The sequence below is a fragment of the Eumetopias jubatus genome, unplaced genomic scaffold (assembly GCF_037043125.1).
Source record: "Eumetopias jubatus isolate StellerSeaLion01/CBP00866 unplaced genomic scaffold, mEumJub1_p1.0 scaffold_13, whole genome shotgun sequence".
NCBI classification, from domain to species: domain Eukaryota; kingdom Metazoa; phylum Chordata; class Mammalia; order Carnivora; family Otariidae; genus Eumetopias; species Eumetopias jubatus.
The window spans coordinates 109,363,627-109,390,239 of NW_028274819.1; the positions used below are offsets into that span (position 1 = coordinate 109,363,627).

Genomic DNA, 26,613 nt, shown 5'->3' on the forward strand with positions numbered 1-26,613 from the left:
TTTGGAGCCTGTGTTCTCTGTGGCATTTTATCACTCCATGTCCTTCTGTCTTCGTGTAAGAAAGACTGGAACTTTGATACTGTATTTTTTTAATGAGCTTTAATTAACATATCATAACGTTCACCTTTCAAAAGTATAGTTTGGTGGTTTTTAGCAGACCGAATTAGTATTCAACGTTGTTCGACCATCACTATCCAATTCCAGAACCTTTTTGCCATCTTAGAAAGGAACTCTGTACTCATTAGCAGTCACTTCTCGTTTCCCCACCCTCTCGCTGCCTCTGACACTATTGATCGTTCTCTCTATGGATTTGCCTCTTTACGACATTTCACATAAATGGAATCATACAGTAAGTGGTCTTTTGTGACTGACTTCTTGCCCTTAGCATGAAGTTTTCAAGGTTGATCCATGTTGTGGTTTTTGTGGCTGAACAATACTCATTGTATGGCTTTGCCTACCATGTTTTGTTTAGTAATTCATCCATTGATTGTGCTTTTGGTTTTCTTTTTATTTTTTTGCCACTATAAATACTGCTGCTCTGAACATTCCTGTAGGAGCTTTGGTGTGAACATGTATTTTCAACTCTCTTGAGTACATGCCTGGGAAAACAGTTGCTGGCTCATACGTAACTCTAACTTTTTGAGCAATTGCCACACTGTTGCCCAAAGCAGCTGCACCATTTTGCATTCTGACCAGCAACGTTAATATTTACTCATCCTCACCAACCTTTGTGATTTTTGTCCATCTTAAATGCTGTATTTTTAAGTAAAAATTTCATTGAGAGTTTGCATGGTCTTTTTTGCATGTGGATTTTGGGGAATTCCTAGCTTCATGTAGTATACATTTCTTTTAGAGATTTTATTTGGTTGGAAGCTACTTTTTCAATCCTTTTGAAATATAATGTCACTCTAAAAATGGTGATGCTCAGTATCTTCCATAAAATTTTTTGAAGAAAGGCTTATTGTGCACTATTTAAGTCAATACTTTGGTGATTCTATGAAGAGCTATAGGTGAAATTGATGAGTACATTTCTTTACCTCACAGATACTGAACTTTCCCCACCTACTTTTCAGTACGGGCAAATGGTGATACAATTCCAATGTCCCAAGCTTCACTCTCCTGCACTTATAAAAATAGATTGAAGGAAACATATCCTTTCACATGAACAAACAAACAACAGAAACCTTCAGGCCTCCTTTATATTTTTCTTATTTCTACTTATTAGTGACAATAATAAGCAGAAAGATAGTTTCCTAGAATATTTCCATAAAAATTAAGCTACATGATAAATACTTGATGAAAACTGCACATGGTTCTTCCAGACGTTTCAGAAGTATTTACTACTAAATACTCGTGCAACTGACAGAAGTGTGCATATTAATTGGAAATACAGCTACTTCAAAGATAAATAGAAGACCCTTTGTCAGTGAAGTTAACCCAAGTTGGATTCTGGAAGTAGATGACTTCTCAGGAAGCTCCCAAACTTAATACTTGATAATTCTAGGTTGAAATGTAGATGTAATGGCATGAGTTCCTTGAAAGAAGAGTCTGAAATAGGACCTTAGGTGTAGGTGGTTTGTTTGGAAGGTGATACCAGCACTCAGAAGTGAGAGTAGAGAATGAGACCAAGAAGGAGGAAAGAACAACATAAGGTTACGTTTTCAAGGTCACACTCCTGTGAGCAGTGTGGACTGGATTCTGCTGCGGGTTCCTCCCAGAGGGCATAGGGAATGCCTCTGAAACTCTCTGTCTAGGGAAAGGCAGGCAAAAGCATAGACCACTGGCTCCATCCTCTATGGGTTGAAGGTTAACCCAAGGGCATTAACTCCCTCTCATTTCCAGGCTGCACTAAATCACCCCAGTGGACGCCACAGCATTAGAGAAACTTCAGGGGAAAAAACAAAACAAACAAAGAAAACAAACATGGATAGGTGTGAGGTTAGCAATGCGGAGTGAGTCGAAGAGCTTCTAGAAATGTCCTCTAAATCTACGGCTGACCTCAGTGGTAGCTCAGAGGCTGCAAAGTGGGGCACTGGAAGGATCTGATAGGGATTGTTGCTGATTCCACGGCACAAATGAAAACTTTGACACCCAAATGTCACCTAAAACAACAGATTTCAAATATGTTTTTTTCCTTATGAACAACAGTAAGGAAAAAATACATATCATAAATCTACTGGGCAAAGGCAAAAATTTATTGAACAATGTATACCTTTAACTGTGTACAAAGCAATCTAGTATATTCTATTCTGTACTATGCTATTATTTTGTTGTTTTCTTAATTTAAAACAGCTGTTCATAACTCTAAATTAATTTTTGAAATGAACCCATAGTTTGGAAAACACTGGCTGAAAAGATAATTAAACTAATTTACTAAGAAGTTAAAAAAATAGCATGCTAGTATAATTAAAATCATTTGAACTGAAGCCACATACAAGGAAATTTTTAGAAATCAAGGTCATCCTATCAAGGTCAGCTAAAAGAGTAGGCTGAATTCTTAAGAAGTTAGGAAATAGGGTTGCTTGGGTTCATGTTCCATGGTTCTAAATTTCATCTGTCAGGGTTTCAGGATCTATAAATGGGTAAAGAACATCTAGCTCCCTAAGAGAACGGACAGGGTGGGAACACAGAAGGCTGAATAATGAGGTGCTGTGTCTCCTGTTTTTCCCTTGGCTGCTTTGTTTCCTTCTGTCCAAGTGCATGTGTATACAGGGGGAGACATCATGCACGTTCTGCGTAGGTCCGTGCATCTATTCACAGCCAGCTGCATGTTGCTTATCACTAGAGCTGGCTGGTATATTACGTCGGGATCCTTTTGCATTTTATGTTTGTTTCAGGTTTATTGTTTTGACAATTGTCATTTTTTAAGCTTCTTTTCTCCTCTCATAGAGGAAGAGCTTTTAGTCTCATAAGAGCAGAGACCTATTATCATAATCACCTTTCAGAAAGGAGAAAATTACCTGTAATTTTTATGCTCTGAAGGTGTATCATAATAATTCAACCACCCACCTCACACTCCAAATCAAATGGTGCTTTTCTTGAAAAAGAAACTACTTCATTCTTTCCTGTTTCTTCATGTTCTTTGGAGGAAATGAGAGATGGAGAATCTGGGAAATCCCACAAAGCTTCCGTAAACTTTGGTTGCCTCTTCTCACTGTTAGCTATTGTGATTAAGAATATCTTTGCCATGGGATGGGGCGCCTGGCTGGCTCAGTCTGTTGGGCACCCAGCCCTTGATTTATTTCAGCTCAGGTCATGATCTCAGGGTCATGGGGGGGTGGTGGTAGAGGCAGAGAGCCCCCTCCTCCCTCTGCCCCTGCCGCTATGCCCCCCTGCCTGCACACTCTCTCTCTCAAAAAAATCATTGCCATGGGAATCTACAAGCAACAGCAGTTGTAACACATTCTAATAAAAGGGCACTGTTAAAGGGGATAGTAGCCCTCGCATCAGCCGTAACCTTTCCACAAGGTCTTTCACATATAGGAACACCACCTTTGCTGGTGTAGACAGCCCCTTCTGGGAGCTCCCCCCACCAGCACTCCCGTAAATCCATCTCATGGGAAAGATAGCCAGATGTATACATGGGCGTGCATGCACGCGCGTGCACACGCACACACCCCCACACACACCACTAAATCTGCAGGTTACTTATCAGTATTAAGAGCTCATAAAGTTCCAGTTGTCATTGATTATCTTCCAATATTGGAGAAAAAAACCAAAGGGATTGGTGGGGGGATGGGTGAAGCACCTTTTACCGTTTATTGCTGGATGTCCTCTGCAACTGGGATCACACCTGTTTCTAAGAAGCATCTTTAGTAGTAACCCTTGGGTAGCTGTTGCTTTCTTCACATTACAGCGGAGCTTTTAGTACAACAGCCCTGAAACTGACTTCATGTGACGTTATATGGGTGTCATTTGAAACTTGAGCTTGGTCATGACGTGACTTTGGGAGGTGCTGCCTACTGCATGAGCACTTGCAAAGCAGGTGAGCATTTTCAAGATTCTGACAAGTCTCAAGGTTAAGAAATTTGACTTTTTAAACCCAGTATTTCCCAAATATATTATTTCATAAACCATCTTTTGATATCTTGAAAGACAGTGGTTATTTGCATAACTCAGTATGGAAAACAGCGTTGGAGCCAGAGTGCCATTTTGTTTTTTCCTCGATGACCTTGCCATCGCTTTTTCTACAGTGCTTTTTTATCTTCAGTTCACTTGGGAACTCTCTCATCCCTTCAAACAACAAGCCTTCCTCTGCTGGATAATTGCTTTAATGTCCCACCATAGTCTACGTCAGTGCTATTAGCTATAAATTACACAATCATGCCTATTTGTATATGCAGATTTAAAAAGTTCCAATATTGATTCTTGATTCTTGCCCTTTGATTCACTTGGCACTTCAAGGTAGCTTTTCATACTCCAGAGCAGTGAACTCCTTCTCTGCTTCCCCTGCCCCCATCCAGCAGTTTTGGATCGCCGTGAAAGCCTAATAGAGTTCGGGTGCTGGAGGATTGAAGGGCTACACTGCTGAGGAGAAGGAGAACAGGGAATATAGATGTGCATTTGGCTTTTACCTTACTTTGCTGATGATCTTCATTTATCTGTTCAGACATTGTCGTCATCATCATCATCATTTTGTTAGCAGGAGGACTAGTCATTGGTTGAGTGTTCACTTCATGCCAAGCATATGTGAGAACATATGTCAGTGTTAATTTTCTTTAGTTCTCTCAGCACGCCCATAATGTATCCTTGCTTTTCTTACTTTACAAATAGGCTCAGATGAATGAAGTGACTTGCCCACTCACATGGGAATAAATGGCAGAGCCAGAGATCAAACCTAAGCCGTTAGAGCATGGAACTTTCCCCCCACCGTGACCTGCTGCTCCCCAGGATTGAATACTCCTTAGGTGCCAGGTGCTGACATGCTCCCCTATTTCAGTAGCTTACATCATGGTTCTGCTTTACCAGGACTGTGCCTGAACTTTGAGCCAAAAAGAAAACACTTTTATTCTTGAATCTTAACCGTGGGGCTAAAAGTGGAAACTCACCATGTGTTTCTCTAACAGATATTGATGGTGACTCTCAAAATAATTGAAAATATGCAATTTTGAGAACTAAGGCCTAAAAAAGGGTATAATTTAAAGTTACATTAGATGGTAAACATATCTTCTCGGCTCAAAATATATCCCTTTGATTGTTATTAGTGAAGAGCCATGGCAGCATTTAAGGAATGCTTGAGAAAATTACTGACAAAAGATATAAATTGCTATTCAGATGCAAGACATTACTTTGACCATGAGGGGACAAAGTTGCAAATACAGTTTATTCTAACAGTGGGCTGTGTTGCATATTAGGGCAGTCTTCATGTACGGTTACTTATTATTTATTGAGTATCTGTTGTGTACAAATGGGTGACTAGTTAAAAGGAAGTATCCATTAGCCTTTATTGTTATGGAATAAACACTGATTAATGTTTATGCCATGTCATAAAAGGCATTTTAATATGAAAATCTCAATCCGCTGAAATACTGGTATGTAGCAACAAGGGATAATTAAAATAAATATTTGATAGGATTTCATTGTTTAAAAGTGGGACACAATTTAATGAGGGATGTAATACACAGTGGTATAATAAAATGGCTAATAAATAACTAAGTATTTTTTGGAAGAAGGCAAAAACTAATTAGACGAAACATTTCTCATTTATTTTTTTAAAAGTGCGCGTGCGTGTGTGTGTGTGTGTGTGTGTGTGTGTGTGTGTACAACTATCAGTACACGTTACCCAAGAATTGTGGAGTTTAGTAAGACTCTTTAAGTACAGATACCATTAAATAAAAATACAAGAGCTAAATAATTTTTAATTTGAATATTATATTCTGGTAATTGCCAGTCCCACTTGCTGTGAGCTGTGGAGGATGAGCGAATCTATGCCGAACAGTTCAATCCTTCCTTTACTTTGTACATACTCTGTTAACTGGTGGAGAATTTAACTTACTTTTCTCTTTCCACAATCTAATCATGTTTATTCTTTTTTTGTGTGTGATTAACAATGCTTTAGCATTTTAAATAATTTTATACCAAGTGGTTTACACTCAGGAGCTTAACCAAAAAGAAAATATTTGGTTGGGCAAGCTTTTTGGAAACGTCAAGGCAGAAACATAATTTAAAAGGTAGCAGTTCAAGGACAAAGAAAAGCCAATCCTTATCCACTTTTGACAATGTAAGTACATACTGAAATACGGTTTTTGAGGAAGTATGTAATTAGCTGTTTTTCTGTGGACCGTAAAATGAGTTCTGCCCCTAGACCCCAGGTCATCATTCTGTGATGACAAATCATGATCCTCAAATGTAAAGGAGGTCCTAGGTGCCTCTCTTTTCACTCAGTAATACAGGTTCTCAATTGCTCTTCAAACAGCTCATAAAATAGGCTCGTTATATGATATGACAAGGAAAACTCTTCTACTCACTACCTTTCGTAAGCATGTCTTTCAAAAAGGCCTAAGAAAATGTAAGGGTCAGAAGAATAAGCGTGGGGAAAGTGTGTACAAAATAAAGTTAAATCCTTCAGGAAGGCAACACATCTGATCATTTAAAAAATTAATTTAATTTAACTTAAAATTTAATTTAAAAAGACCTTCATTTTGATGAACACACAGGACAATATTTGCTAGATGAAAGTTTCCAAAGTTTCCTACACACTCCCCAACTGCCTTGTCTTCAGTGCTCTTTTCAGTCCTGAGTGATTGCAACCATTTTCTCCCCTTAATGAAGTAATGGATGATGGGTACATATACTCATCGCTTAATAATGATGTACATTGTACATCCAGGATTTTCTTGGTAGTTAATTTCTGACTTGGTTTTTAATTGGAACATGATTCATCTAAGATTGGGGGGGATTCTTAAACTAGGGACCTAAAAAAAAAAAAGGTAACGTTTTAGTTTCCAGAATATTATATTAAACTCTGGAATTTTGTCTCCAACTCAGGGCATGTTCATAGATTTAATTCATTTTGACAAACATGTACTTAGTGCCTTTTAGGTGTGAAACACTCTTCTGAGAAATTAGGTTCTTGAATGGAGAAGATCCTGGTATATGTTAAATTATGTGAGGAACTAAAGATTAAAAAAAACATTAATGACTTTCCCTGACCTTGGTGAGCTCAAACTAATGGGAGAGACAGATGTATAAACACATGATGATATGTAAGTGAAAAATTAGTGTGGATAACATATGAAAGATCAAGGAGGACCCAAATCCAAGCTATAGTCAGGAAAAACACAGGTTCAGTGTTCACACAGAGTGAATGGAGGGTAATCAAGGACAGGAAATGAGACATAGAGGGCAGACAGCACATCATGGAGGGCTCTGCAGTCAGGCTGAGGGGCAGGACTTTTTCCAGGCAGGGAAAGGACCACTCGAGTAGCTCTGTGGCTCATGAATTTGAAGGGAGAACCTTGAGAACAGAAAGATAAATTAGGAGATTATTGTAGGAGTCCTGTGAGAGATGATGTGAGTCTGAACTAAAGCAGCAATATTGGAGGAAAGGAAAAAGGGTTCAAAACCACATGTGACTCTGAACTGACAGCAATCACTGTTTGATTAGACAGGGTGCATGCGGGAACAGAAGAATGCTCCCAGGATCCTGGCTTGGGTGGCCGCAGTTGAGTGATGCTATACTATGACCTTAACAGGAACCTGTCAAAGGCCAAAAGACCATTTTTACTTACTTTTCCTTTTTATTAAAACCTAAAGAAAATGTTTAGGTTAACAGACAAATACCAAAGGAAAAAAAATACCAAATGAAAATTTGATCTTCATGGAAAGAGCACTTCTGAAGCTCAGCATTTTCAATATCTCTGTACCTATTGAGATGTCATCCAGTTGAAATTCTGGGTGCTTGTTTTTTTCCTCCACTTATTATTTGATTCTGTTGAATGTATTTTGATAACAACATGAACTGTGGCAAAATAGCTTAAATGACAGTCACTTGAAAGACCGTAAGTGCTAAGTCATACTAAGCAGATGTGGTGGGGTCATTTCTTCTTATCAAATAATAAATCTGTTAGCCTGAGGAAAGAATAATGAGCAGGCTTCTTACATATTCATGTATCATGAGTTTATTCAGGCTTGTCTCTGTAGCCATATACACTATATAGAAATGAATATTAGTCCCATTCAGGAAGTGGTTATCTAGATTAAGAACTAGAAGGATTCAGTGTACTTGATTGTGACATTTTTATTTAATGGTAAAATCCATCATGTTTGCTGTAATTGCTTGTGTTTGCACTGGGAGAGGTCACATGTGTTTGTCATGACCATAGGAAATTTTTTTCTAAACGCCTATTATGTGGGTGATGCTAGAAGAGGTACCACACTTTGGCAGAAAGCATTATATTTCTTTCCTTCAGAATAATTTGACAGCAGTATAGAACTTACCACCTCTTATTTTAGTCCCTCAAATTCTCTGGTTCCAGTAATTTCTCTCTTTCTACTAAGGAGACACCATCTCTGATTCCTTGCTGATCTTCTCATTGCACTGCCATCTTCATTTGGTAAAAATGTAAGATCTGCCTCCTCCTATTGGAGCTTCAGTGTGTAGCTCTTGAGCTGCTCTGTCCAGTACTCCAGCCCTGAGCCACAGTGGCGAGTGGGCACTTTAGACATAGCTACTCTGAACTGAGATGTGCTGTGAATGAAAAACACCAGATTTCAAATACTTCTTATAAGGGGCGCCTGGGGGGTCATTCCAGTGAGCCTCTGAATCTTGGTTTCTGCTCAGGTCATGATCTCAAGGTTGTGAGATGGAGCCCCCCGTCGGGCTCCATGCTCAGTGGGGAGTCTGCCTGAGATTGTCTCTCTCCCTCCTTCTGCCCCTGCCCCCTGCTTGTTCTCATCCTAAAAAAATCAAAAACAAAAACAAATACTTCCTATAAAAAAATGAATATAACATCTCAATTTTCAATTTGATTACACTTTGAAATGGTGGTATCTTGGATATATTAGGTTAAGTAAAATATACAATGACCTGTTTCTGATTTTTAATACAGCTCCTAGAAAAGTTTAAATTTCGTATGTGGCGTGCATTGCATTTCTCTTGCACAGCGTTGCAATAAATGTCGCTGGAGTAAAAGATGTCATGCTTTCTGCTCTGAGGTGACAGAACTAGAGGTGAGGGGAACGCCATCATGTGGTAAAATCCACCTAAGGGTGTGAAGACGATAGTGAGTCATCGCTTCTGACAGAGCGCCCGAGGAGGGATCGTGGACCATCCTAAGTGCAGGACATTAGCATTTTGGTAGAGAAAACCACACTGGTAAAGGCCTGGTGACAAGAAAGTCTGCTGAAGTAGGTTCCTCAGGTGTTATTGATCCCATCTCCTTAGAAACTGAACATCTGTCTGGGAAATATTTGTAGACCTTAGCAGTGGCCCCGAGCAGCGTGTCTCCCCCGCCTGCCTGCCTCTTGCCCGCCCAGCCCTGCGGGTGAGGATCGGGACGGGGGACTGTGGAGGCACCGGTCCGTCCTGCTGGTTGGGAACTCTGCGGAGCTCAGCTCAGCTTGTGGCTCCCGAAGGGGGGAAGGCAGGATGCAGCTCCCCTGACACCTGTGGGTAACCCCCCCAGGGAATGGGAAGAGGAGAGCAGGATTCCTAGTAGTGTGTCTCCTGAGAATTAGGATAGCTTAGTGTTCACCACAAAGTATTTCATGAGTGAGGAAAGTGAACACAGGAGACAGAGACAGAGAGAGGAATGAAGGAAGGTGGGGGGGGCAGTTTCCAAAAGGAATGTTTTATAGACGGAGCTGAGCCCAAGAGAGAGGCTGAGAAGATAAGAGAGAAGTGAGGGTTATAGCTGAGGCAGTGGGGTGTCTTGAGGGTTTGGGCACAGGCTTTGGCGTGCACTGCCTTTTCATCGGGGCACGTTGCTTCATCTCTGAGTTTCAGTTTCCTGATCTGTAAAATGTAGAACAAAGCCTCCCATGCAGACCAGTAAGAATTAGAAATAACATGAGATGCAGTGTCTGGTACCTTGTGGTATTCAGTAACTGTCAGCAATTATGTTGGACCACTCTTGCTTAATGAATTTTGAAGATTTTTCTGCTTTGGCTGACTCCCAACAAGGAATTGGGCTGGTTAAGTGTTTTCATCCAAATCTGTCGCCGATTATTATTATTTTTTTTTTTAGAAACCTGGTATTTATTCTTTTTTTTATTATGCTCTGTTAATCGCCATACATTACATCACTAGTTTTTTATTGTTATGTTAATCACCATACATTACATCACTGGTTTTTGACGTAGTGTTCCATGATTCATTGTTTGCGCATAACACCCAGTGCTCCACGCAGAAAGTGCCCTCTTTAATACCCATCACCAGGCTAACCCCTCCCCCTACCCCCCTCTAGAACCCTCAGTTTGTTTCTCAGAGTCCACCATCTCTCATGGTTTCTCTCCCCCTCCGATTTCCCCCCTTCATTTTTCCCTTCCTACTATCTTTCTTTTTAACATACAATGTATGATTTGTTTCAGAGGTACAGATCTGTGATTCAACAGTCTTGCACAATGCACAGCACTCACCATAGCACATACCCTCCCCAATGTCTATCACCCAGCCACCCCATCCCTCCCACCCCCCACCACTCCAGCAACCCTCAGTTTGTTTCCTGAGATTAAGAATTCCTCCTATCAGTGAGGTCATAGGATACATGTCTTTCTCTGATTGACTTATTTCACTCAGCATAATACACTCTAGTTCTATCCACGTCATTGCAAATGGCAAGATCTCATTCCTTTTGATGGCTGCATAATATTCCATTGTGTCTCTATACCACCTCTTCTTTATCCATTCATCTGTCGATGGTCATCTTGGCTCTTTCCACAGTTTGGCTATTGTGGACATTGCTGCTATAAACATTGGGGTGCACGTACCCCTTCGGATCCCTACATTTGTATCTTTGGGGTAAATACCCAGTTGTGCAATTGCTGGGTCATATGGTAGCTCTGTTTTCAACTTTCTGAGGAACCTCCACACTGTTTTCCAGAGTGGCTGCACCAGCTTGCATTCCCACCAACAGTGTAGGAGGGTTCCCCTTCCTCCGCATCCCCGCCAACATCTGTCATTCCCTGACTTGTTAATTTTAGCCATTCTGACGGGTGTGAGGTGGTATCTCATTGAGGTTTTGATTTGGATTTCCCTGATGCCGAGCGATGTTGAGCACTTTTTCATGTGTCTGTTGGCCATTTGGATGTCTTCTTTGGAAAAATGTCTGTTCATGTCTTCTGCCCATTTCTTGATTGGATCATTTGTTCTTTGGGTGTTGAGTTTGAGAAGGTCTTTATAGATTTTGGATACTAGCCCTTTATCTGATATGTCATTTGCAAATATTTTCTCCCATTCTGTTGGTTGTCTTTTGGTTTTGTTGACTGTTTCTTTTGCTGTGCAAAAGCTTTTTATCTTGATGAAATCCCAATAGTTCATCTTTGCCCTCACTTCCCTTGCCTTTGGCGATATTTCCAGGAGGAAGTTCCTGCGGCTGAGGTCGAAGAGGTTGCTGCCTGTGTTCTCCTTTAGGATTTGGATGGACTCCTGTCTCACATTGAGGTCTTTCAACCATTTGGAGTCTATTTTTGTGTGTGGTGTAAGGAAATGGTCCAGTTTCATTCTTCTGCATGTGGCTGTCCAATTTTCCCAACACCATTTGTTGAAGAGACTTTTTTCCACTGGACATTCTTTCCTGCTTTGCCAAAGATGAGTTGACCATAGAGTTGAGGGTCCATTTCTGGGCTCTCGATTCTTTTCCATTGATCTATGTGTCTGTTTTTGTGCCAGTACCATACTGTCTTGATGATGACAGCTTTGTAATACAGCTGGAAGTCCGGAATTGTGATGCCATGAGGTTTGCTTTTCTTTTTCAACATTCCTCTGGCTATTCGAGGTCTTTTCTGGTTCCATACAAATTTTAGGATTATTTGTTCCATTTCTTTGAAAAAAGTGGATGTTATTTTGATGGGGATTGCATTAAATGTGTAGAATGCTCTAGCTAGCACTGACATCTCCACAATATTTATTCTTCCAATCCATGAGCATGGAACGTTTTTCCATTTCTTTGTTTCTTCCTCATTTTCTTTTATGAGTATTTTATAGTTTTCTGAGTACAGATCCTTTGCCTCTGTGGTTAGATTTATTCCTAGGTATCTTATGGTTTTGGGTGCAATTGTAATGGGATGGATCCTCAATTCCTCTTTCTTTTGTCTTGTTGTTGGTGTATAGGAATGCCACTGATTTCTGTGCATTGATTTTATATCCTGCCAGTTTACTGAATTCCTGTATGAATTCTAGCAGTTTTGGGGTGGAGTCTTTTGGGTTTTCCACATACAGTATCATATCATCTGCAAAGAGTGAGAGTTTGACTTCTTCTTTGCCGATTTAGATGCCTTTGATTTCTTTTTGTTGTCTGATTGCTGTGGCTAGGACTTCTAATACTATGTTGAATAGCTGTGGTGATAGGGGACATCCCTGCCATATTCCTGACCTTGAGGGGAAAGCTCTCAGTTTTTCCCCATTGAGAATGATATTCACTGTGGGTTTTTCATAGATGGCTTTTATGATATTGAGGTATGTACTTTCTATCCCTATACTCTGAAGAGTTTTGATCAAGAAAGGATGCTGTACTTCGTCAAATGCTTTTTCTGCATCTATTGTGTGGAACATATGGTTCTTGTTCTTTCCTTTACTAATGTTGTATCACATTGATTGATTTGCAGTTGTTGAACCAAACTTGCAGCCCAGGGATAAATCCCACCTGGTCGTGGTGAATAATCCTTTTAATGTATGTACTGTTGGATCCTATTGGCTAGTATTTTGGTGAGAATTTTTGCATCCATGTTCATCAGGGATATTGGTCTGTAATTCTCCTTTTTGATGGGGTCATTGTCTGGTTTTGGGATCAAAGGAATGGTGGCCTTATAAAACGAGTTTGGAAGTTTTCCTTCCATTTCTATTTTTTGGAACAGTTTCAGAAGAATAGATATTAATTCTTTAAATGTTTGGTGGTGAATTCCCCTGGGAAGCCATCTGGCCCTGGGCTCTTGTTTGTTGGGAGATTTTTGATGACTGCTTCAATTTCCTCAGGGGTTATAGGTCTGTTCAGGTTTTCTATTTTTTCCTGGTTCAGTTTTGGTAGTTGATACATCTCTTGGAATGCATCCATTTCTTCCAGGTTATTTAATTTGCTGGCATATATTTGCTCATAATATGTTCTTATAATTGTTTGTATTTCTTTGGTGTTGGCTGTGATCTCTCCTCTTTCATTCATGATTTTGTTGATTTGGGTCCCTTCTGTTTTCTTTTTGATAATCTGGCCAGGGGTTTATCAATCTTATTAATTCTTTCAAAGAACCAGCTCCTAGTTTCATTGATCTGTTCTACTGTTCTTTTGGTTTTATTTCATTGATTTCTCCTCTGATCTTTATGATTTCTCTTCTCCTGCTGGGTTTAGGCTTTGTTTGCTGTTCTTTCTCCAGCTCCTTTAGGTGTAGGGTTAGGTTGTGTATTTGAGACCTTTCTTGTTTCTTGAGAAAGACTTGTATTGTTTTATGTACTTTCCTCTTAGGACCGCCTTTGCTGCATCCCAAAGATTTTGGACAGTTGTGTTTTCATTTTCATTGGTTTCCATGAATTTTTTTAATTGTTCTTTAATTTCGTGGTTGACCCATTCATTCTTTAGTAGGATGCTCTTTAGCCTCCATGTATTTGAGTTCTTTCTGACTTTCCTCTTGTGACTGAGTTCTAGTTTCAAAGCATTGTGGTCTGAAAATATGCAGGGAATGATCCCAATCTTTTGGTACCGGATGAGACCTGATTTGTGACCTAGGATGTGATCTATTCTGGAGAATGTTCCATGGGAACTGGAGAAGAATGTGTATTCTGTTGCTTTGGGATGGAATGTTCTGAATATGTCTGTGAAGTCCATTTGGTCCAGTGTGTCATTTAAAGTCTTTATTTCCTTGTTGATCTTTTGCTTAGATGATCTGTCCATTTCAGTGAGGGGGGTGTTAAAGTCCCCCACTATTCTTGTATTGTTGTCGATGTGTTTCTTTGCTTTTGTTATTACTTGGCTTATCTAATTGGCTGCTCCCATGTTAGGGGCATAGATATTTACAATTGTTAGATCTTCTTGTTGAATAGTCCCTTTAAGTATGATGTAGTGTCCTTCCTCATCTCTTATTACAGTCTTTGGTTTAAAATCTAATTTGTCTGATATAAGGATTGCCACCCCAGCTTTCTTTGGTGTCCATTAGCATGGTAAATGGTTTTCCACCCCCTCACTTTCAATGTGGGGGTGTCTTTGGGTCTAGAATGAGTCTCTTGCAGACAGCATATTGATAGGTCTTGTTTTTATCCAATCTGATAGCCTGTGTCTTTTGATTGGGGCATTTAGCCCATTTACATTCAGGGTAACTATTGAAAGATATGAATTTAGTGCCATTGTATTGCCTGTAAGGTGACTGTTACTGTATATTGTCTGTGTTCCTTTCTGGTCTATGTTACTTTTAGACTCTCTCTTTGCTTAGAGGACCCCTTTCAATATTTCTTGTATGGCTGGTTTTGTGTTTGCAAATCCCTTTAGTTTTTGTTTGTCCTGGAAGCTTTTTATCTCTCCTTCTATTGTCAATGAGAGCCTAGCTGGATATAGTATTCTTGGCTGCATACTTTTCTCATTTAGTGCTTTGAATATATCATGCCAGTCCTTTCTGGCCTGCGAAGTCTCTGTGGATAGGTCTGTTGCCAATCTAATGTTCCTACCATTGTAGGTTACAGATCTCTTCTCCCAAGCTGCTTTCAGGATTTTCTCTTTGTCTCTGAGACTCGTAAGTTTTACTATTAGATTTTGGGGTGTTCACCTATTTTTCTTGATTTTGAGGGGGGTTCTCTGTGCCTCCTGGAGTTTGATGCCTGTTTCCTTCCCCAAATTAGGGAAGTTCTCTACTATAATTTGCTCCAATATACCTTCTGCCCCTCTCTCTCTTTCTTCTTCTGGGATCCCAATTATTCTAATATTGTTTCATCTTATGGTATCGCTTATCTCTCGAATTCTGCCCTCATGATCCAGTAGTTGTTTCTCTCTTTTTTTTCAGCTTCTTTATTTTCCATCATTTGGTCTTCTATATCGCTAAGTTGTCTTCTGCCTCATTTATCCTAGCGGTTAGAGCGTCCATTTTTGATTGCACCTCATTAATAGCCTTTTTGACTTTGTGTTGGTTAGATTTTAGTTCTTTTATTTCTCCAGAAATGGTTTGTCTAATATCTTCCATACTTTTTTCAGGCCCAGCTAGTATCTTTAAAATCATCATTCTGAACTCTAGTTCCAACATCGTACTAATGTCTGTATTGATTAGGTCCCTGGCACTCGGTACTGCCTCTTGTTCTTTTTTTGAGGTGATTTTTTCCATCTTATTTTGTCCAGAGGAGAATAGATGAATGAGAGAACAAAATGCTAACAGGGTAACAATGACCCCAGAAAAACATACACTAAACAAATCAGAAGAGACCTGAAACCAGGGGAAAAGAAAGGGAAAGAAAGAAAAAAGAAAAAAAAAATAAAAAGCAAACAAGCAAAAAACAGAATATGATCAAATATGATCATGCTGGTGCATAGATTAGTGCCACACACTGGATTTTGGGCATATTTTGGTCTGTTAGAGGAAAGAACCCCCCAAAATTTTAAAGAAAGAAAAACTTATATATGTACAAAAATAAGCATAAACACAATGAAGGGATGGAATATGACTGTAAAGATGAAAATTATAAAAGATTTTATAAAAGGAATTGATAAGTTGGTTGAAAAAAGAAAGAAAAGGATTTAAAAAAACGGGGAGAGAATCAAGTGGGAGACTAGAACAAAGTCATACAGAAAGATTTAGGGTATATTTTGGTCTGTTAGAAGAATATCCCAAAATTTTAAAGAGAGAACAACTTATATATTTATTCCAAAAATAAGGCTAAGTACTATGAAGGGATGGAATATGACTCAAAAAATGAGAAATAAAAAAGATTTTTTTAAAAAGGGATTGATAAGGTGTTGGTTGAAAAAGGAGAAAGAAAAATTCAAAAAAAGGAAAAAGAAAAAGAAATTAAAAAAAATTAACTTTGAAAGACTAAAGAAAATGGGAAATGGGCTTTTTTCATGGGAAAAAAGCCATGGATTCTATGTGCAGTATTCCCCTAGCGCTGGAGTTCTCCCGTTCTCCTTGATCGGTCAACTTGGTCTTGGCTTGCTGGCTGTTCGTGCTGATCTTCTGGGGGAGGGGCCTGTTGCCGTGGTTCCCAAAGGTCTTTGCCGGAGGCGGAATTGCCCCGCCCTTGTCGGTCCGGGCTAAGCAAGCTGCTCGGGTTTGCTCTCGGGAGCTTTTGTTCCCTGCAAGCTTTCGGTACAGCTTTGGAGGATGAGAATGAAAATGGTGGCCTCCCAATCTCCGCCCGGAGGAGCTGAGAACTCGGGGCCCCGCTCCTCAGTGCGCCCCCAGAGAAAAGCAGTCACTCCCGTGTCCCCGGTCTCCGGCCGCACTCCGTGCTCACCCGGCCTGTGACCGAGCGTTTCTATCTCTGGCACCCGACCCCGTGTGGAGTCTCCAAACCCAGCAGATCCCTGCGGTGCGCTCCCGCGCCGCTCCTCCCGGGGGAGGAAGGGGAGTCTCCCCGGCTCTGCCGCTTGTGGGGTCCCTGCTGGAGGAGCAGTGGCCCGACTGGGCCGCGGATCACAGTTTATGGCCACCCCGAGCTGAGAGCCCGCGCCTCGGCTCCGTCTCTGCAGCCGGCTTCCCCGCTCCGATCCCCGGGAGCTCTGCCGCACTCAGGCTCCCCCGGTCTTTCTGTGACCCCGAGGGTCCTGAGACCACACTGTCCCGGGAGGATTCCACCCCCTGCTTAGCCACTGGAGCCACGTCCCTCCGCGGAGCCGACTTCTAAAAGGTCCGATTTTGTGCTCCGCGGCTCTAGCACTTGCCAGAAGCGGCCGCCGGAGGCCCCCTCCCCCGCCGTCTATCCTCCCGAATACCGCCTCGGATTCACTTCTCCGCACGTCCTACCTTCCAGAAAGTGGTCGCTTCCCTGTTCAGAGAGTTGTTGCTACTCTCCTCTTCGATCTCCTGTTGAGTTCCTAGGTGTTCAGAATGGTTTGATCCCCATTCAGCTGAATTCCTGAGACCAGACGAAATCTAGGTCTCCTACTCCTCCGCCATCTTGCTTCTCCCCCCGTATTTATTCTTTAATTCAAAACCGTGGCTCCCAGGGCATTCAGGGGAGCCCAGCCAATGGTGTCACTGAAGAGGTGGTGGCCATAGCAGCCCGAGCAGAGCTTCTAAATCAACTGCAGGAAACAGAGCCGTTAACTTTGCCACTGGGCTGAATAGTTTCAGAAGGACACCTTCAGCTGAGGCCCACCCGCCATGACCCATGAAGGAAATCCTGTCATTGATTATTTTTAAAGGAAAAATAAAAAGACAATACAAGGAAAATGTATTTTATTTAAGAATTATAAAACACCTAGTCTCCCCCCCACCCCATTTACGTCGGTGGACCTACGAGCTGTCTTACAGTAGTTGTGTCATAATCAGGTTCTCCAGGCTGACGTCATTGGTACCGACTGTGCATATGTAGCATTGTTACTATTCCTGGTGGAATGTGTACACACATGCAACCCTAGATACTTTGATCTGTAAACCATTTCAAGATGATTTGAGGAAAGACTATGAGTCGTAGTAATTGTTTGCAAACAATCCTTTGTTCATATTTTGGTAAAATCCAGATCTTTCAACATTCATGCTTGCTGAGGAATGGAACCTGTGGTCACAGAGGGTGACCCACAGATGAGAAACCATGGACAACAGTCATTTGGAAAAATGAGTCAGAAGAGTCCGAGTCTGAACATGAGGAACTCTTAGGAATAGCTTCACCCAATTATTTGGCTCCTACTTTTTTTTTATGGGTGTGCGGAGTGAGTGTGATAAAAAATTTATATCTAAATAAGTATAAAGAAATATTTTGGTATTTGTTGTAGGAAATTCTAAGAGATATGAAAGCATTATGTTATGGTTTAATTGCTTGTGTTTCTTTCCCCTTTCTTAATGGTACATAAAATAATCATGTATCTTATAACTTACTGAGTCTTCGAGTTTATGAAATACAGTGTTTTTTCAACCTATTGTGAAAGAATATAAGTAAACAGATGAAGCCCCAAATAATATCGTCAGATTTGCAGAATATTCTTAGTGTGACCAAATGCCACAGCAGGCCAAGGGCAAAGCCATGAATAAAGAAAATGTATCTTGGATTTTGGCTCCTTTTGTTCTTTCTCGAAAAGCAGGTCAGTACAATCAAAGGGCAAAGGATTTGGAGTGCAAAGACTCAGGTTTTTAGTTCTTGCTTCAATAATCGCTGGATTTTTGAATTGTATGGGTCATATCCCCTCTGGGTTTTCTCTGGGGAAAATAATATACCTGCTTTGTGTTCTATAGAAGGTGGTTACATAAAAAGCACATTTGAAAAGCACTCTGCAATATTAGTTACTATTGAATGGTCCTTCTTGTTTTACTGATAAAATAGGAACTCAGACTGATTTGTCTGGAGGAGATGGGGTGGAGGAAGATTAATATATTCTTATCTGTTCACACCCACAATCATATGCTAGGACTGACCAGTTAATCTACAGGCTATACGTGGCCCAATGTTTTAGTCTCCAGGAGTTAGAGGAATACTCCTCTAGGAGCTGATGAATGCATTCTCAGGAGAAGACTGGTAATATTTCTAAGAGATACTCCCTGATTTCTTCTGTTACTCAAGTTAGGGCATCACTTCACTAAAGTTCCTCCTCCTGGCCCAGCATCCTCGCTCTTTCCTTCTGGCTGTTGAGGAGACCAGGCCCCTGCCCTTTCCTTTACCAGTTAGTGCCCCTTGCTGGTCCCCCACCCCTCCATTGGCTCTCATTAGGAAGACGTGATATTTGTGCTCAGTATCTCTTATTCCCTTGGAGCCAGTCTTTCTGTGGCTTCAGTCTGTTAAATAGCTAATATCATAAAGTAGACTTTAAAAATCATCTCATTTTAATAAAAATCATTACTTTAAAAACGGTCTTGAAGCAGACTTTTTTTTCCCAGTCTTAAAGAAGTATCGGTGGAAGTGAGGAGGTACTGTTCAAAGGGTATCAGCTTCCTCTTGTTAATAAATTTAGGGATCTGATACACAGCCTGGTGATTATAGCTAACAACACTGCATCATGTACTTGACTTGTTGGTAAGAGTAGATCTCAAATGTTCTTATCAAAGAAAGAAATGATACCTATGTCCCTGAAGCGAGATGGTCGCTAATACTGTGGTGGTAAATCAAAGCAACGTGTCATGCACCTTGCAGTTGCAGTGTTCTGCGTCACTTATATCTCAGGAAGACTACAGGGGGCACTAGTGGTAAGACTTTAAGGTGAGGTGGAAAGAGCATGGCGCCTGGGCCAGTGTTAGGGAATAAACTTGCTGAGCAAATAGTGCCTAGAGCCTTCCATCAACTTATTAGAAGCCTTCATTTAGTTCATTTATACCTTGAGTTAATCTTGCCTCGGGGAAATTAAACATTTCCGTTAAACATAGTTAATATATTCATGTTCTTTAAAATGATGGCTTTCAAATGGTCTGACTATAAGGCATAATAAATAAATTTTACACCCTGACCCACTGCACACGTATATGTTCATGTGTGTATGTAAGGTATACATAAATAAAACAAAACTTGATTGGAAGCAGCAGTTTAAAAAGCACTGATTTAGAAAATAAGTTCTTTTGGCAAGCTTGATCAGACATATGTTTGGTAGCCTGTAAGTAACTTTGCTGGAAAATAAGTATTTCAGAAAGCATTACAGTGCTAAAGTGTAACAAATAATCTTAGATCACAGTCGTCTGTGACTATTCCAATTCTGAATTTTCCATTCCTGCATTACTTTTGTCTCAGGGACTAAATTTGTACACACGATTTTGCAGCAGAGAGATGGGAGACAGAGAGTAAGGGTATTGTTTCTATAAAATCTAGTCTATACTTCCTACTCTCTTGATCCTATCTTGGGCTTCATTCCTACTTACCTTTGCTTAAGTGATTTCCAGACCCATTTGCCTTGTTCACAAATGAGTCCACTCTCTTACCTTCCGTAGTGAGAAAAATCATCCATCCTAAAGTCAGAGCTTGAAGGATTTCCTGCTCCCCATATTGGTTTTTCACAAAGTGTAATCCCATTAAACATTTCATGGTTAGGGATAACATATTTTTTTTCCTTCAAGGAAATGCTTCATCATCATCCTTTTTGCCTAAATATGTTGTTGGCAGTATGGAAAGGCAATCGTAATATTTGATATTTAATATCATGGGTTAAAGATTGATTATTCCATTTTGTTATCATGAACAAATTCAGCAGAGGTGGATAAATGTCTTATGAAGCTAACTGTATGTACATAAAATTGAAGAATGTGAATACAAAAATATTGTATTTTGATTAAAGGAGGATGATAGGCATTTAAGGAGTGACTTCTCTTCCTTATCACTTTAAAATGATGTGTTTAGTTAAGCCAATGTAGAAAACACAGAAAGATAGCTTCTGGGGATTCAAGGTATACACGGGCCCAAGAAGATTACAATCTAGAATAGGAAGCAGGCTTATAAAAATAATTAAAGTACAATGTTATCAATGAACCGGTTGAAATACATACAGAGTACAGTGGTACTAAATGTCATGAGAGAAGTGTTCAAAAGATGGGTTCCTTAAGCTGGATCTTGGAGGAATGTAGAGGGGAACTGATTCCAAAGGAGAGATAGTTGTGAGGAACTATCAAGCTGTTTTCCATCTTCCTAGCCCTGCCATAATTAACTGTGATGATTCTGGCAGGTATGACATCCTCTGAATTTATAAAAAGAGCTAATTTGTCATTGAAGGAGTCATGTTTTTCCCTTGCTGATTTTACAACGATTGGCTGGCTTGTGTCATCGTAGAAAATGGTCTCTAAGTTTTACTGAATTTCTAAAGGGCAGTTTCCACTAGATAACTACGTATATTTTCCCTTTGGTTTCCTCAGCTAAGTCTCTCCCTATGACAAAAGGAAGACCTTTTTACCTCTCAGGTTCCTGGCAAAGTTGCTTGTTTGCAAAGTCACACACCCAGCCCAGAGAAGTGAAAAATTGTTTTAGTCATTCAGTCGGCAATGCTATTTATACAAACAGGTTCAGAACACTACAAGGATTTGAAAAATATTCAAGATCTGAATTGCAAAGCTCAGAGTTTGTGTTGTACAGTGGCAGCAGCAGAGAGTGGAGCAGTTCTTCCCTCCTAACTTCAACCCTCATATCTAAGTTTCTATTAGGTTTTAAAAATATGAATTTGTGGTAGTATGAGATTTTTATTTGCTTATTATATGTCCATTAGAATGCAGATGTCATCAAAGCAGAGACCTCATCTTATTGTATTTATTCTTGTCTCTTCAATACATAGAACCTTGTGTAGCATATATTAAGAACGCTACAAATATTTGGTTTGTGAATGAATACATAAATGAAATAAATCAATACTGAATGAATAACATCTTTTCTTCTAGCAATAATACTATTTATAAATAGGAAGACACAGTTATATTCTCAAAACAGGGGAGAAGGAAATGAGCATTTTGTGATTTTTTTTTTAACATTGCAATGGAATTTCAGGTATTTGGTTCATTTATTCATTTAAAATTTTTTAAACATTTACCATTTCTCACACAAAAATAAATAGACACAGTCTCTCTTCTCGTGGAATGTAGATTTAGATGGGGTGGCAAATGTTTAAACAAGTAAGTGGTATCATATTGGTTCTTGGTACTTATAACATTTACATTCTCAGTTTCAGTTATTCACTAGTGAGTACAGAGTAGGTATACATCGTAAATAATATTTTCAGCTAGACGTATATTTAAATCACCCACGCTACAGGAGTAGTCGGTGAGCTTGAATTGTTGTTCACCATCTACACATTTTGTGTTCTGTTTCCTTTAAAAAAATTTTTTTTTAAATTTAAATTTAAAATTTTGGGGGGGGAGGGGCAGAGGGAGAGAGAGAATCTTAAGCAGACTCCATGCTGAGCGCAGAGCCTGACGCAGGGCTCAGTCTCACAACCCTGAGATCGTGAGCTGAAATCAAGAGTCAGATGCTCAACTGACTGAGTCACCCAGGCACACCCCCCCTTTTTTTTAGAGGTGGGGGGACAGAGGGAGAGGGAAAGAGAGTTTCTCTTTCTTAAATAAACATTTTCAGGAGAAATTATTTGATGATGTAGTATTGTGAATTTAGAGATTTCCTAAGATTTGTTTGGATTGCCAAAGAAATGCCCTCTTCATCTCTTCAGTAAAATTTTAAGAGTCTACTATTGTTTATACATAGGTAAAGTAGAAGAGTGTACAAGAAACCAAGATACAGGAGAGGATGGGATGATAAACTATGGCTGGTGAAGGGTGGGAAGAGGGAGGTGAAGAGGGCAGGAAAATCTTTATTAAGAGGGAATTTGAAGTGAGTAGTGAGGGTTAAATAGAATGAATAGGAATTTCTCAGGAAATTGAGGTCGGGAGGGCAGTACAAGCAGAAGAAATGGCATATACAAAATCCCAGAAAAGTGAAATTATTCAGTGAATTTAGAAAACAACAAAGCATAGGATGTTTTAAGAGCAAAAATTGTAAGTAGTATCAGATTAAATGGGACCATTGTCAAGGAGCCAGGCCATTAAAAAATATGAATTCTTTGCAAAGGGGTTTGGATATTATTCAGGGAGAAGTTAGGAGCCATTGGGGGATTTTAATTGGGGAGAAACCTTTTCAGATGAATGTCTTGAAATGTTTTAGAAAGTACCATTTGCAGCTGTGTATTGGAAGATTGACGAGGAACCAGGCTAGACACAGGTAGACGAGCTGGGAGATCATTGTGCAGGCTAAGTAAGAGAATGACAACTCCAGCTAAGGTAGGAATGATAGGAATGGAGAAGAGAAGCCAAATAGAGATTTCTCAGTAATTTCAGTGTACCCCGTCTAGTTTCTGAATAGGAGTTGTTTTTCTTTTTAAGAGATCTGTGATATTTTTTCCATAAGTGTTACAGTATTTTTCTTCTTGTTGAATTCTTTTAAAATTACTGGGGCAAAGGAACAATTCAAAAATGTGACCTTAGTGCTGTGTTTAGTAGACTGAAAATTCTTCTGAGGCTTAAGAAATTAAGAATGTCTGTGGTTTCCTTCCAAGATCAAGAGATGAAGGTCACCTAATTGAGAAGCTCATGTCTTCCATTGCATGTTCTCATCTTGCAGATGTGGGAAAATGCCAGTGGCTGGATTTTATTTGCCAGATGCAGTGAGTCTGGTTCAGGGGACTCTGAGCAGGGAAACTCTCCAGATGGGCTTTCTCAGGACATCTCTTGAATTGGGTCTCCCGTTGTCAGAATGAGTCCCTGAGCCTTTGCTCACCACAACATAGATTCCTTCCTGCCTGCCTTCTTCTTTCTCCAGAACTTAGCCAGACTCTGCTAAGGGACTGACTCTTGTTTTGACAGGTTTTCTTTATTATCAAAGTCCCCTTTCTTTCATGGCCTCAAACTTCATTACTTAACTCCTCAGGCATCATCTGCTTCTTGGTTTTGTCCTGCCATTTTGCTCTGATCTACAGCTCCTACATAGGTCTGCTCTACAATTTCAGACTCTTGACTTGGATTCAGATCCTTGGTTTTACTTTGATTACGAATCTTTTAAATATTTTTGTTCTTCAAAATTATTTAACCAGCTCTTTTTTTTCCTTCCCCCATGCTTCACTGGTTAATCTGCCAAAGCCAGGGTTTCTAGAACTGCTTCAGAGCTGCTATCTCCTATTCAAATCTAACTCATGCTTAATGCTCCCATTCAAATCTTCATCTCATCCAAAGGAATGTCTTCTTTCTTCTATAGCCCTTATGACACCCCGCACACTAATCCGCAGTTTGGGGCACCCTCCCCTATAATTCTTCTTTCATCCTTACCTGCATTCATTCACCAAGTCCTGCCAGTTGGCTGCCTACATGTCTCTCTAAGAAGGCTCCTTGTTTCCATCAGCATTATCACTCTCACATTTCACTAAGAACCCCTTTAGCCTGTGGTCTTGGTTGCTTAGCCAAAAGTCTAAAGTCATTTTCCACCCTGTGTCCCATATTAATACTCTAAGTCAGAAATATAATCTGCCAATGTACAACTTAAGTTTTGCTTGTTTGCCTATTGCCTAAATATTTATCAGTCGCCTATTTATAAGGCAGACACAGTTGAGTCTCAGTGTCCTGATGGCTTTCTGAATCACATCAGAGGCCCTTATCATATTTAAAATCCACAGTCTGTTCTTCCCTACCTGTTGAAAAAATGGGAATCGTACTGGATAAGATATGCTTTTATTTGGCTCCCCCCCCAAAAAAAGTACTGCATAGTCCATGCGTGGCTATAGAGAAGGGACAGAAGCGATCTGGTGTAAGAAGCTAGGGTCCATTGCTGTCACTGTGACAGTCCCTAGAGATTCAGGCACTTAATTTAACATGCAAATGTCTGTACCATATACCTCTTGAGTTCATAATACAAACTGGTATCTTAACATTTCTGATATTTTGTTCAGAGTACTCGGAAACACTTCTGACTCCTTTCAGTGAGAATATATTCTTCATTAATATTGTAACAGAAAGCAATTACCTATTGAAATGTGTTATTGTATACTAAAAATGATATTCTACCATGGCTTGATTTTTGTTTTGATAATACCCTTCTCTGAAATAGCTTTAAGATATATATATATATATTTAAAATTCAGTATTTGGTATAATTTTGGTAATTGTTGGAGATCTGTGTCCCCCGCCATACACCAAATAGACGTCACAGCTCCATATTTTAGTGACTAGTGTCCATAAGAAGGTAGGTATTGGCTGCATTTTGCTGTGTGCCTGGCTCCTGTTTACAACTCTCACAGGCAACCCTTAGGTTGTTCCACAGGGCAAGTGCCTTTGCTCAGATACACTCACTTAGCCTGACTTAGTTACTTCTGTTTGCTCATGTGATTGTTTTTAACTTGGTAGAAGAAGTAAAGTGAAAAGGAATAGAGGAATACCTTAGGCAAGTTTCTGGCAAATTATTCTTTACTTAAATCCATTTTTTTGGATATTTCTTTTATGAAGAGGAACAGTTGAAGGAAACAAAATACATTTCACATATCTAATTCACAAGGCATAGTAAGATTCTGAGGTGTTTAAAGAAATTATTTATTCATATTTCACTTCAGCATTTATTGAGCCACTACTATGTGCAGAACGTTCTGGTGGGTGTTGGGCTATGACAGTGAGCTAGACAGATGCTATCCTTGTTTCCTCAGATTAGTCCCAAGCAGACGAGATAGATAATGAAAAAAATTAATAAAATGTAGTAACTGTTGGGGGAAATATGGTGACTACAGTTCCTGCCAGGGTTACCTGTCTTCCTGACGAAAGGCTACCTGGGAGAGGTGATATACAAGCTGTGGTCTGAAGGATGAGAAGCCATCCAGAGAGGTCAAGAATTAAGGAAAGCAGAGGGAGCAGCTGACGCATAGGCATGGGGGCACAGGTGATGGCTAAGCTGGGTCTCTGAAGATGATGGGAATTACCCCAGAGAAGTGGGAAAAGGAAGTCAAATCAGTTAAGAACCAACAATAAAGTTCCAGGGGAGTAGAGCAGGTTGGTATTTTTAGGAACCTGTAGGTGACTTGGTACCATAATAAAATATATCAAAAGAACTATATGTATATTTTTAATAGTTTTATAAAGCCATACATTAATAAAAACAAAGTAAGAATCAGAAATCCTTTTTTTTAAACTAAAAACTGGTTTAGTTAAGGCTACCAAGTTCTTATCCTGCATTTCATGTGCTCAGAAAATGGGTTCAAAACAAATCCATAAACACTAACTGTTCTAGGAGTTCGTGGTGTGAAGAGATTCCTTACAGTTAACATTGTGTGCGACACACGCACACACACACGCACAATTGGTCTTTGATGACTGCTTTGTATAGATTCTTCATTTATCAAGTTACCTTTTCGAAGAAAAAAGTTTCCTACTCTTTTTTCTTTGGCTCGCTTGGATGGCGTCAGCGCCATGCTAATTAGAAGTAAATATTACAAAACCTTTCATTTCAAACCTCAGAGCTTTTTCTCAAAGCCCAGGCTAAAGGCAGATCCCTAGTTAAATCAGATGACTTACTCTAGTCCATGGACTCATTGATTCATGAGAATCTATTATCCTTGTATTTTGTACGAGAGACCACATCAAAAATAAAAACATCACAGCTGGACTGAAGCAGCCCTAAAAGAACAATTTTGAGACTTGAGTAGTAATTTTATCCCCAGTCGCTAAACTTTTTATTTTCTTTTTGCAGCCATTAACTAGTTTCTACTCATTTTTAGCCATATTTGGGATGATATAAAGATACTTATAAAGTTCTGGGATGATGTTACCGTATCAATTACTAGGCGCAAAAGACAAGACAAGAGGCAGGATCATATATAAAACATTGATTCAAAGTCCATTATTTAA

General features: G+C 39.8%; 1 protein-coding gene across 1 annotated transcript in view; it reads left to right on the forward strand.

The window, feature by feature from the left end:
• GUCY1A2 (guanylate cyclase 1 soluble subunit alpha 2) overlaps positions 1 to 26,613 on the forward strand; it is a 318,954-nt gene that overhangs the window by 234,241 nt on the left and 58,100 nt on the right. The gene's annotated exons all lie outside the window — the stretch shown is intronic.